Raw genomic sequence first — 14,201 nt, forward strand, 5'->3', positions numbered from 1 at the left:
TGGGTGATGTGATGTGTACTTGTTCCCGTCACTTCTGTTGATCATGTTTTTGTTGGATCTAAATTTGCTCGTTCCATCCTCCACTTAATTCCAATTGTACACTCCCTATACCATCTTGTTCTCAGTTGCTTTCTACAGGCTGTACTAAGGGTGTTTTTTTCTTTCCACCCAAAGACTGAATTTCATGTTGTTTTTATAGAGGTTTTTAGGTTAAATGCTCCAATATTTCTGTCTCTATTTCTGGGATTGGAGTAAAGTTCTTCTCTGCTATTTCCTCACTGACCTTTTTAGAAATTGAAATTACTTTGAGCTCCCTGTTATGTTTGCAAAAGACTTCTGCATTCTCCCCTTCTGCAGTGGCATATTATAAATATTTCCTTTGATGTGTGCCTTTACTCCATTCCCTCCCACCCTCTCCTTTTCCAGAATGGTGTACTGTTCCCTTTCTTTTTCTTCCACACCACGGCAGCTTATCAGCAGCCCAAAGCGAGGAGGTGGTTCCTTTAGCATGTAAATAAAGCAACACTTTTTCCAGCAAGCAACTCAGGCTGGAATTCTATGCCAGAAACTCTCCTCTACACAATGTTGAGTTCAAGTTCTGCATTGTGCAAAGGGTTTTTTCTTTCACAGTAGGAAAGGTGATCAGTCTGCAATTAGTCCTCTCCTTCCCCAATCTTTTGTAGCTCCGTCTTTGCTAATTTCTCATCTCCCAGGACCAGAGCCGAAGGTAACTTTTCGGAATCCATTTAATGTGACAGTCCTCCCATCATCCAGCTCTGCATAAAATGAGCCTGTCCTCCAGCTGACGGTAAATGATGTGGCATTAGAGCAATATTTGGAAAGATGTGCCTGGAGTTCACTATTCTGGTCAGATGAGCGGGGAACATGCTTTTGCATTTTAATTTGAAATTCAGTGAATATTTTGAATGCCACAGCATGTCTATAACATTATTTAAAAGATCCTGTGCACTCAGGCATGTAATGATTGACATTGGCTGTAACTTGATGCAATGTTGCACTGTTTTAATTCTTTTTGGGGCAGTGTTATCTTTGATCACTTCGTATTCACTGGAAAAATCCCACAATTGCAATCCCACATTATGTTTCAGCGAGGATGCCAAGTTCTCTATGGTACGTAGCTATTCAAGGCACTTTGTCCACCCTCGGGCTGCTCATTAAAGTGATGGCAGTTTCTATTTTAATGAATAAGGTAGAGTGCAAATTCCCAAGTTCATTCATAGACCTTGAATGGCCAAAAGGAGTGGGTTCTTTTTTCAGTTCCCAACTTCTTTGTTTTCTTGGAAATTGTGTAAATGTGTTCATAACCATGGCCACAACTCCATGTGCATGCAAAACCCAGCGAAATTACAAGTTTTTGTGTCCACGGTTTGTGTTATTAAAACTTCCCTTTATGACCAACATCCCCCATCCCAGATTTCATTTCCTGACACAGCTACATGTCCATATTGCAAGAGGTAAGAGTAGGAAGGTGTTTGTGAAGAGATACTTAGTTCCCTCTTTTACTTCTCTGTTATTCCCTCGCTAATCGTCGGTGCTGTGCCAGAGAGCCTTTCCACACAAACCCAACATTCCTTGCTTTCAGGGACTGCCATTTCAAAGGCTGCGCTTGCCCACAGTCACACAGCAGGGGCATGAAAGCTGCTGCACGTTTCCTCTCAGTTCAAACAGGGCACTTTAAGGTAAGTGCATCACTGAAGTGATGCACGGGCGTGAACAGTCGGTGTAAGGGAAGGACACAGAGTTCTCCACTCGCCCTCCTGCCCATTATCCACGTGCCACTCAAGCCTAACAGCCCGGACGCCTTCTTTTGACCCCGCTTTGCTGTGAAAAACTCTTTTCTCCTGCCCATTACCCAAAGGTTGGGAATAGCTGTGGCTGCCAAGTGGAGGTTTTTTGAAGGCGGTGCCGAGTTGCTCCTCAAAACCGGGTTGAAAGGAGCACATGTATTTTTTGCTGTGCCCACGTTTATCCCAACCAACTCCTACAAGCCGGAGGGAAAAGCGTTTTGGGGTGCCCAGATCTGCCCTGGCTGGTAAGAAGAGCCAGCTGGGGGGAGGCATCGACACAGAGATTCAAAGCACAGCCAGGAGCGCCAGGCTCACCACTTGGGTGTCAGCCTGGTGGGGGAGGTTGAGCTTTGGGCTCATTTCAGCCTGTGTTCAAACTCAAGGAATGCACAGCAAGAGCTGCTGAAGGCCCTTTCCAACCCCCAGCACTCTGGTGAAGTGCCCTTTGCGCTTCCCAGAGATCCCAAAAAGCGTATGTCTTTTCCTCAAGGCCAAGCCTTGGGGCAGTTGGAGACCCACCAAGAGAACTCTGCCTCCATCTTTCCCTGCCCACAGCTCCTTGGACCAGATCCATCTGTTCTGCAAAGGCTTTGGCTTTAGCTGGGAGGTACAAGTTTCTTTGCTTAGCGCACAATGATTTTTTTTATGCTGTTGTATAAAATCAGAAAATCAGGTACAGGTGGCTTTCAATTTTTTGCCTTGAGAAAAAGTGAAGATAAATATTGAAATGAAAAAAAGGGGTTGCCATTTAATAGTATTAAATCACTACACGTGGTTGCAGGAGACTAAGGAATTATTTTAATATTATTTCAATTTGCATATGTTCCTCCAAAATCCTCTTGCTGAAGCACACAGTTTAAGGGGAGAAGCTGAAACATTTAATCATTTAATAAAAGCAGCTCTTGCCGTGTATTTGTTATAGTCATGGATTTTACACACCAGAGGATCTCTGTGGTACACAAAGAACATGATCCTGAAGGGAAAAGTCCTACCTCTTTCCAGCTACACTAAAACATGGTTATTCCGTAAAAATCTTCTTCTTCTTTATCTGTGGGGCTTAGGGCTCCCTGAATGAGGAGTTGGTGTCAATGCCAGGGAATTCTCACCCCATCATTTTGTTGTGATAGAAACCGTGTTTGACTGGAAAATGTGATTTAAGGCAGTGAGTGGAAGTAGGGCCATACACACCTGAGTCAGAAATGTTAAATAATATCAAAACTTGTGCAGGGTTTTCTGGAAGGATTTTCTTCATTCAGTAACTTCATGTTTGCATCTGATACCAGCACCTTTGCCTCTCTCTCATCCACAGAGAGATGTGCACAGAGATTGCAGTTTCCACTCATGATTTTAACCCTTTGACAGGTTACTGCATTAAGTGATCTTTTCTTCAGGCATATCTTCTGTGGCCTGTTTTAGACTTTGTGATTTGGGGTGATTAGTGGTTGCTGTGACCTCAGATTTGCAATACTGTTATAATGTCATTTGTTTTTCTCCTGAAGACGAAAAGGGCTGGTTTCTAGTATTCCTTACCTTTATTAGTAGAATGTATTACACTTGGGCCATGGAATGCTGACACCCCTGGAGAGCCTGGTTGCCCCAGACTCCTCCATTGGGCAAGTCAACACCGAGGAGAAGGCTCAAATTAAGGGGCTCTTTCCCTCTCCCTGTCTGTGGAGGCTGGGGCTTCGTTGCCAAGGCTCCCAGCTGTGCAGAAGAGTGTTTTTTACTAAAACTTGCTGTTTTGGTAAGATTGGTGGCTGTTCCCAGGGAGGGAGCACTGTCACCCTTGGGCAGTGGTACTGCCAGGCTGGCAGGAGATGTGTCCCAAGGGAGCCAGGCTCACGGCAGATGCTACACAGGAAGATTTGTCTCTCCTTAGGAAGATTCCCTGGAATAAATCTTGATGTCTGCAAATCTGCTGAAATTAAAATTTAAATAAAAGGCTGGTTTGGGGTTTTTTTCTTTAACTGGTAGCTCTTGTGAATTCAACAGAGAAAGCCACTTGGTGGCCTTTTTGCCTTGAGCATCCTCAGCACAAAGATTTAGTGTTTGGAATTTTAAATTATGATTTGATGATTTTCCATGTGCCACAACAGATATTGCTCACTCTCCCAGAGCTGCAGGAACTGAAAAAAAAAAAAAACAACCAACCCAGAGAAAAAGCAGGAGGGTTAAACAAACAAACCTCAGCGTACAGAACTTGAGCTTTTTAAGGAGCAGACACGTAATTCCAAGGACTGTGGTCTTAGCAGTGTATGACCCCTAACAAGCAAAAGCAGTAGATCATTGAATTAAAAAAGAGCCATTTTCCAGAATGTAATTGCACCTTAAGGGCAAATAAATACCTTCTTGCTGCTCAGATTGGTAGCGTTCCTTCCCATAACTGAAGCATCAGGAATAATTATGCTAAAAGACACTTAAGCTTGTAGAGAAAACACATATTGCATTTTATGATGCTCTTGCTGGGCTTCTTGTGTAACATGAGGGAGATTATATTAACACTGGAGCTGCGTCGGTGTAGAATTACACCCCCGTGTTGGGCTGAACTGCATTGTGCAGCTTTCCGCACTTTTTATAGCTCTATTAATGGCTTTCAAAAACTGTGGGCTAAAGGAGTATTAAAATGTCTTGGCAATGCACAGTTGCTCAATCTTTTTACTGTGGGATTACATATACCTTGTTTCTGTTTGATTTTGATTGCTTGCTTGGCCTAGATTCCCTGCAAGCGTTCGGTACGACTGAATAATTTTTAGTTGTACTTTCTTGCCATGCTTTATGCTAATCTGCTGATGTTTTGCAGCCACAGCATTGCCAGTCAATGCTCCAGCCTACAGTCTTTATCCTTTACTGGATTTTTAAAAGGGTATTTTATTGCCTGTCATTACCATTCATTGTGGCTTTATGGACTGTGCTCGCGCTCTCCCGACGCTGCGGCTGCCGCTCGCTCCCAGCGCAGCTCCCGCCGCCTTTGTTCTGCCCAGCACAAGTTTTACGTGCTCCCTTCTGCCCCAGATACCCCTTCACAGGGGCTGCTGGAGCTCCCAGGTGGGAGAGTGTAATTTCAGCTTCGTGATTTAAACAGAATGTTTTTTTTTTCCCCCAAATATCTCCGGCTGTTTCACAGGGTGAATGTCAAGCACAGAATGTGCAATGCATTGTGCTGCGGGAGTTTTGGTATCTCTCAAGCATTTTTTTTATTATGCTAATGCATACTTGAAAACAGCACCAATGTTTCGTTCAAGTGACATCATTAAATTAATAATTATTTATTAAGCGTGCATTAAATTTCTCATGCCCTGCTTATGCATGTTTCTCAGCTTTATTTAATGACATATGGGTCAAAATCAAACCCAAAGCTGCAGATTGCAAACCCATTTCCTCAAAACTGGTGGCTTGCTTAAAGCAGAACTCTAAATAAAATTACTGTAAAACTCAACTGTAAATAAAATTATTGTACCTCGAGGAGATTCTTAGAACTCAATGCTCACTTTCTTTCATCTTTAGTAGGTAACAATTTTGGATACTTCCTTTTAGTTGGAGATGCTTTTGGGACAGTTAAGTCATCAGGAAAATATCGAAGCTGTATGAAAGTAGGGGTTTATTACTTTAAGACCCTGAAAAAACATGCAATAAATCAGAATAATTTTATTAAGGAGGTAGGACCTCAGTGACACATGGAGCAGTGCTGCCTGTGAGCCCATAGACATTGCCCCTGGTCACAGAAGATAGGGCAGGAAGGACTGAAGGGACTGAAGCTGTTGGGCAGGTCACAGTCTGATGTTGCCTGCAATGCATCACTTTTTCACTGCTGTTGTCCCATGAAGTCTGAGATCATGGAAAGGAGGCAAGGCTGGAGATTTGCTGGTTTGGAGTTAGTTAGACCTGAACAGAGGTATTTATGTATGAATCCGAATACACATCAATCTTTGCCTGACTACTCAGCAAAGGGAAAATGGATAGTTTCCTGTAGCAACACTTAAATGTTTTGATTGGTGCTTTTAGAGTAAATAAATCATTCGCTCTGTACTTTTTCGTGAGGTGATTTATAACCTCAAAGTGCAGAGTTCTTTCCAAGCAGGGTGCTGTGTCAGATGGGGAGAGCAGGAGCCGCTCTGTGAGAGCCCTGTTTCCCTGCCCGAGGATCTGCAGTGGTGTTAACAACAAGTTGCCTCCCCCGAGCTGCAGAGACGCACATTTTAAAAAGCCTGACTGGAACACTGACTTCAGTGGGAGCTGAGTGCTCAACACCTCCCAGGATTGGACCTCAAATACTTATCTGTAGGAGCTTTCCATTATTCATTCTACAAATGAAACTGGTTGTAATGTAAATTATAGAATGAATCTTTCTACGGCTTAAGATCCTGTAACTTAAACCTCCTAGGCTGCTTATCTGCCTTCTGCCACCTACCTACAGTTTATCCAGTGCACTTGGCATTCTTGATTGTTCTGTGCATATAAATTTCAATCATACCCACAGGGTCCCTCTATTCTATAATAGCCTGCATTGTGAGCAATTTAGCAGAGAACCGCTCTGCCCAAACACTGAGTGAGACATTTGCTATTGGGAAAAGGAAAACCCTTGGGAAGTGCCATGCATATTCCTCACATAACGCTGTAATAAGGCAATTGTATTGAAATTAAAAAAAAAGAGATTTATAGATTTATCTCCCCTTTCAGTCACACGGTATCATGGAGCTGTCCGGGAGCCTCTAAGCAAAGCAATCCCACGTATGCAAAACCAGCCGGCTCGGGAAGTCAGGCTGATTGGCTCACGATGGCTTGATACCTTCTACAAAAGTCATTAAAATTCTTCCTTATCTCAACAGAATAACTTTGCACTGTAACAATCTTATTATACCCCAGTTGTTCTATCCCTCTGCCAGGCAGGTTACGCGCAGCGCCCGCCTCTGTGATTCCGTGCCTGCCTTTCATCCCGCTCCGTCTACAGCTCCAAGCCGGCACGAGTTTCTCCAGAACACCACAGATGCTGCTACAGAAACTCCTGTGCCACAGCCAGGGGTGGGAAATGGTCCTGGCTGTGGGTGCACAAACACCATAGACCTGGCAACCCCTTCATGGAGTGTGTTATCTGGAGACCTGAGTAACAGGGAAAGCATGAAGGAAGTCTTTGGGGTAACAGTGTTTTCCGAGACTCTGTCCTCCCCCTACACTCACTCTCTATCTTTGGTGTGAGGGAATAAGAGGGAACATGAAGATTACGATGTGTTAGGGAGATGAGGTCTGTGTGAGTAAGGTGGAAGTGGAATTAATCTTGAAAGCCTGGTAGTCTATGAGAAAGTGTAAGGAGATGGGAAAAGTGCCATTTGTATGATCATATAATCACAGAATGGTTTAGGATGGAAGGAACCTCAAAGACCATCTTGTTCCTACCCAGGGGCGGGGACACCTTCCACTAGCCCAGGTTGCTCCAAGCCCCTTCCAACCTGGCACTGGACACTTTCAGGGGTGGGGCAGCCACAGCTTCTCTGGGCAATTTGTGCCAGGGCCTCAGCACCCTCACAGGGAAGAATTTTTTCCCAATATCCCATCTAAAGCTATCCCTCTTCAGCTTAAAGTCTTTCCCCCTTGTCCTGTCGCTACATGGCAGGACTGTGATTTGGAGCAGTCCTTAAAGTCTCTCAGACTGATATACCCTTTTTTATACCCTCTGACATTTTTGGTTGCATTTAACTCTGTGTAGTTTTTAATTTAAAAAAACCCACTTGTAAGTTGCTCCTGTGATTTACCATCTTGTGGTACCTTGTAGCAGCACAGTCAGAACGGAGCAGTTTGTTTGGAGAGACCAGAGGGGACCCACACCAGGAACTGTTTCAGGACACTGTAGGCAAAGGAAGTCCCTGAAAGTCTTCATGGAAACTCAAAGATGTATTCACTGGTTCCTACCACTAGTAAAAAACAGCAAGAAGGATTATGCTTAAAATCTATTGCAAGTGATTTCCTTTAATATAGTTAAGGAGATTTCTCTCTGTAATACTCATCATGTTCCTCCTGAAGTTCATTCTATTATCATCCTCACTTGTAGTTCCATGAAGCCTTCCTAATATTTATGAGATAAGGGAGTTTTGGCCTCAGATACAGAGGAGAGCATTTTAGGGAGGAAAGGCTGTTTGTCTGGGGAGGCAATAGTGGAGCATGGCAGAGTGCTGGTGTGTCCTGCTGGCAGCACTGCAGGAGAAGAGCGTGAAAAATGTGTTTGCTAGTTCAGCAAATGAATAAAAATGCAGTTACTTCTTCTAATGATCCTTTCTAGTCTGAACTGAAAATGTTTTCTCACTGAAATAAACCCCAAAACAATGTGAAATACTTTTTGGGTCAAAACTAGAAATAGTTCACTGTTAAATAAAATGTCTGAATTTGATGTGGGACAACTGCCAAAATCAAAGAGAAGAAATTTCAAGGAATGGTAATAGTGGTTTCCTCTAACCCATTAGTCTTTGACGGGAAGATCCCTCATGGCAGGAATTGGATCACCCAAAGGCCTCCAACTGAAGACTCTTCCTGCAGAAATCAGAGATATCAACTTGAGCAGTGTGATGAACTGAATTGGAACCGACCACTCTCAGGTCAGTGTCCTCACAAGAAAGCTCTGGAGCATTTCTGAGCTGGATAGTCCATCCTATGGGGTTCCACACTGTAGAAAATACATGGAGAAAGTGTGGGTGGCTTTATGGCTCGATGGTACCATGTTTGCGTGGGAGAAACAGCCTATCTCTTTGCAAATACAGAAAAATTAGAGCGAGATGTCTAAGAAAGTCTGTGCTCTCCCTTTATCCCTTCTGCTGTCAGCTCTTCCACCCAGGGTGCTTGAGCTCAGCTAGAAGGACCAATCTGCAGAAACAGAGAGATTTTGGGGGTTTTTACTAAGGCCCTCAATTTATGAGGCCATTTATGAAATAATTCTCTTCTTTGGCTTCACTTCACCTTCTGCAGAAAAGTAGGGAATACCCATTGTCCTGACCTATCCATTTAGACACAGATGATTTTTGCATATATTTAAGAAAGAAGCTTTTTAAATCAAACTTTAGGGAAAGATCGATTTGTTGTATTTTAGCTGGTATTCACACTAATCCTTGGACACACCAAATAGGCTGGAGTCCCAGTGTGACATTTCTTACAAGTAAGAAGAAGTGCTTGCCTGAAGAAGATAATGGTCTAAAAATTAAAGAAAAAAGAAAAAAAAAAAGAAAACCATATGTTCCACATGGTCACGTGGGAATTCAAATTCATGTTGGATGACAGATCCTGGGTTGCTCCTGAAGTCTCTGCTAATCCCTAATCCCAATAATCAAAATCATTGCTTCAAGCCCCATCCCGTATTTAAGTGCTCTGTGTTTGCTGGTTTCTTTCTTTAACAAGTAGAATAATGAGTATTTCTTGAATGTTGCCTTTAGCCAGCTCTAATCTGCTTCTGTGGGAATTCCCTGGGAGAGCTCCTGGCTTCCCATGGAGCTCCAGCACAGCCAACACTCGTTGTAAACACAAGGTGGTGGTAATTACATCTGTTTCTTTGCTGCACAACCTCTGTGTAGAACTTTCCTCTGTCTTTGCCCCAAGAGCTACAATACGTCTTAAAATCAATAAAGTCGATACCTTTAAAAAAGATTTGTTGATGTTTGGACTACACATAAAATTAGATCCTCTGATTAATAGCACAACAATGTGGCAGCATCACTGCATTATGGGACGTGAGGCTCTTCCTCACTCACCCACTTACAAAGAACTGTATCTTGGAATAATAAAGACTAAAAATTACAGCTAAAAGAATAGTTATTGACTCACAGAAATAAACTGCAAACTCCTTCCACTGTGCTCCCCTTCCATATGCATTGTGTTGTCATTTATTCACGTCCATCCTCACGCTGGGTGTAAGAGCACTTCCCAAAGAGACACTGAACAAACAAACAGTGCAATCCCACCATGGGGTTTATGTGGCAACTGCTCTGCTGTAAATAACAGCCCATCATAACCAGCCCCTTGGCTCAGCAGCTCCTTGAAAAAACAGTGATGGACACACTTTGGAGTGAAGAACCATCTCCTCTGGGGCTGGTGGCCACGTGAGTTATCTCTGCAAGCTGTGTGCTTATAAATAAGGGACTTGAGGACTTGTTTAAAAGATTTATCTAGGTGTAGGTATTGTTTCCAAATTTTTTTCTGGTTTCAGCTTCTTCCCCAGACTATAAGAAGTTGTCTTCCCAAAAAGGAAAAAAAAATGACAAAAACATGAAAGTTGGAGAGGGGCTTTTGACAAGGACATGGAGTGATGAGAAAAGGGGAAATGGCTTTAAACTGAGAGTGCATTATGTGTAGATCTGCTATGGGACAGAAATTACTGTGAGGATGGTTTTTACACACTGATGCCTTCAAAGATGTTGTCCCTGCTTTGGGTTAACACCAGAAACAAATTGGCTTCAAGTTTTTCATCATTTCCCTTCCTACTGCCATAGATGTGCCACAAAACCTGAGGAATTTCTTCTCCAGTGCTTCTGGGCTCTGGGAATGTTTCTGGGACTTAAGGAACAAGCAGGTGGGAATGTGTTGCCTTAAAGACTGGGTTTTCTGTACTGCTTGGGTTTATTAGATCTATGTCCCATCCTATAAACTTTTGTACCATGTTATTGCACTTCCATGGATTCATCTCTCAGTAGATTGGGTTTAATTGCTGTGCAGTGTCTCTGAGTTTAGTTATTATCAAATGGGTTTTTTTATATTTTAATTACAGTTACAAACCTGTGGTCCCTATAAACTCAGTCTCAATTATATTTTCCCTCTGGAGTATCTCTTGTTTCTCTTGTGTCTGTACAGTGAGAGACTTCACTCTGTTCCTTTTGAAAATAATTATTTCTGCCCCCCTCCCTCCCCCCAACTTTTCAATCTCAAATAACCATGTCAAGGTATATTATTTTTTAAAGCCTTGATAAGAAGCTATTTTATTATTCTTCAGATGAGTAATCAAAGTCATTGGAGACTGGTAGGTGAATCAGAATGGAATAACACACTGAAATGGAGCCTTTTGGGAGAGAACAAAGCAGCTGGTAATTGGCTGCATTATCTGAATTTGCCTGTTTGGTGGGAGGAGCTGCCAGGCACAGGGATGCTGGGAGAGGTATTTGGAACCTGGAGATGGTGGTGGTGTAAACCGGAATGGGGACAGTCAGGTTCAAGTGTGTTTAGTGGGAAACCAGGAAAAGGAAGGAAGGAGAAGAAAGTTTGAAAGAGGTTGGAAATTTCAGAACTGGGAAAGGAGGCTCAGGTCAGGGATGTGTTACAAAGGCTTTCTGGAGAGCAGCAGGAACAGCTCCCCGTGTTGTTATCCAGGAGACAGATGGGAGTAGGGATGTGGCTGTGCTCTTTGGGGGAACTGGCTTCGAGTGTGAGTGTGCAGCCAGGCCTGGTGGCAGGGCCAGATGTCAGCAGATGACAGCCAAGGTAGAAACCTGGTATGGCCACAGTCTTCTTGCTTATCTGGTGCTGCCTCTGCCACTCATGGGTTCTCATCTTGAGCCTTGACAGCTTGCTGGATTGTGAAGGAAAAGGGGGAGCAAGTCCTGGACATCCCCCACGGTGCAGTGGTGGGATGGGCTGTTGGATCACCTTGGCCTGGCTGTGCCCCATTGCTCTGTACCCCTCTCTGATGGAGGGACCTCAAGCTGAAAGGAGCAGGCTGAGGGAACCACACCAGTGCTGGCTCTTGCTGCCTGTAAAACATCAGGTAGTGGGGAAAGGCTGATAGTTAATCAGAAACTTTAGTACTGCCATGGGATTGGGAGATGAACACGACCTTTGCAATAAACTGTAGGAAAAGAGCATGAATTACCTCAAAAGCCTCACAGTGCAAGTTGCACTCAGTTTTATAGGACAAGACAGCACCAGAATTGACAAGAAAACTGTGATCTTGATCCCAGTCCCAGCCCAGGACATCACAGCTCCAAACCCACCCTGGGTGAGCAGCAGCAGTAGGTGCTGCTGCATTGACAGGCAGAGGAGGGGGATTGCTTGAGGAGCCTCCAGAAGTGCTTCTCACTTCGGGGATTTCCTTTGCAGCAAGAGACCTGGTGTTTGTTTTGTTTGTTTCTTCCTCTTCTTTTTGTAAATTAAAATGGAAGATTCTCATCACAGCCTCCTAGCTGGAATTAGGGGTCAGTATGGCCACATGAAACACTTGTTAAGATGGCTTTGAGCATACCCACACAATTAAACACTGACCTAGAGCAGTCCTTTTGTGTTGAAGGGACCAAGTGTTTCTCTCAGAAGCGCGTCATATTAAATTTTATTTCATCACAGCAACATCCCATTGAGTGTAAAAAATAAAATAAAAGAAAAAGACACTTTCATTTGCTTCCACTCTATATGAAAATGAATAGAATGTATGAAAATTGAGGTTATAATTAAGTTCTATAACATCAGGAGAAACAAATATGTCTGTGAAATGTGTGCTGGCCCTGAGTGGAAAATTCAGTTGTGTTGGATAATGTGTGTACACAAATACAGATATCTGTGTATCTTTACGTACACTCAAACTCACACCCTTCTGCATGTTTTCTGCTGAATATTGCCCTTCACAAACACATTCACCAAGGAGCCCCATGTAGACCTGGGTTTTGGAGATGATATTTGCATGGAGAGAAAGTCTGTGTGTGGGGATGTCCCTGGTATTCAGTCAGCTGGTCCTCATCACACTTATGAATGGATATATTTGAGGTAAAATTCTTGCTGCTGTTGGTGAATAGGAAGATTCAGGCTGTTAGGGGACCATTCACTCATTTAATTATCCTACATGTGTGTCAGCAAGGATGGGAATACTTAAGAGTATTTAACAAAACTCAGAGATACTCAGTAAGGTATTTTTGTCTTGTTAAACACTTATTCCCTCCTTCCTCCCTGTGAGCCGCACAGGAAGACTTTGAGAGCTCAATATTCTAATAGCTGAGATGACAACTGAATCCCTCCTCTTGTTCCATTCAGCCTTAATTAGCATTTCCATGTGCATTTCCTTGTTCTTGCTGAAAAGCCTGAGATGAGAGTGAAGATGTTCGGGTTATTAAGTAATTATGAAATACCCACCTCTTTCCTTGAGTGCCCCAGGGAAGTTTGCCAACTCTCCAACCTGTCCTGCCCCTACCTGTGCTATCCCCTGTGCTGTCCCCTGCCTGTGAACTGCATTCAGGCTACAGGGTCAGTGCTGCTTTGATAGTCATCACCAGCATTTGTGTTCCTGAGAAGGTCTCTGATGGTGCATGGGCCATCTCTTCTTGCAAGGAATCAACTCACAAATAAAGACCTAGTGAGTTGTCCTTTCTGCTGTGTGAGGACCATTCCTGGTGACCTTCTCTTGGCAGCCTCTGGAGAGGGTGGAAGGAAGGTGTGTGCCCAGTGCAGGCAGGAGAGCAGCAGATGGATCTGCTTTCTGGAGACTTTGTGAGCTGTCCCCATTCTAAGGGCTCTGGCTGTGTGCCATGCCCAGTTCTAATCACCTGGAGAAGGGAAGTGTCCAGGGACACCTTATAGAATCATAGAATGGTTTCAGTTGTAAGGGACCTTAATACTCATCTTGTTCCACCCCTGCCATGGGCAGGGACACTTTCCACTATCCCAAGTTGCTCCAAGCCCTGTCCAACCTGGCTTTGAAACTTCCAGGAATGGGGCAGCCACCACTTGCAGCCTTCCAGTACCTGAAGAGGGCGTATAAGGAAGACTTTTTAGCAGCAGGACAAGGGGCGATGGTTTTAAACAGAAGGAGGGTCAATTTAGATCAGACAAAAGGAAGAAGTTTTTCACAATGAGAGTGGCAGAACACTGGCCCAGGTTGCCCAGAGAGGTTGTGGACACCCCATTCCTGGAAGTGTCCAAGGCCAGGCTGGACGGTGCTTGGAGCAACCTGGTTTAGTGGAAGGTGTCCCTGCCCGTGGCAGTGGGGTTGTACTATATGACCTTTAAAATTACCTTTTAACCCAAAGCATTCCATGACTCTGTGAAGATTCAAAGCCCAGGCTGGTTCTCAGAATGGGGAGGTTGGTGAGCAGAGGTGTAGGAGTGTTGCCTGCCCAGCTCGGCATGAGACAATTCCCTCAGGGGAATTGCCACCACATTAACAGGAGGAAAGGTGACCCTTGTACCTGGCTTTGTGCAGGGTGATCTGTTGCCCATCAGGGCTGGATGGATCATCAGTGGATCACCAGCTTAGATGCTTCAGGGTTGTGTTGCCCATGGATGGGAGGGGCAGAAGAAGGACATCAGTGATCCTTGTTAGACTGGACATCTTGGGATTTGCTGCCCTTCCCCTGTGATTGGCAGCCTGGGTAGGTTTATGGCCTTTTTCATACCTCACTACAAACAGCGAAATTACTGCTTTGGCTGACAGACAGCCAAAAACGT

This window comes from Neopelma chrysocephalum, unplaced genomic scaffold (genome assembly GCF_003984885.1).
Source record: "Neopelma chrysocephalum unplaced genomic scaffold, ASM398488v2 Primary Assembly neopelma1_347, whole genome shotgun sequence".
Taxonomy (NCBI): Eukaryota; Metazoa; Chordata; class Aves; order Passeriformes; family Pipridae; genus Neopelma; species Neopelma chrysocephalum.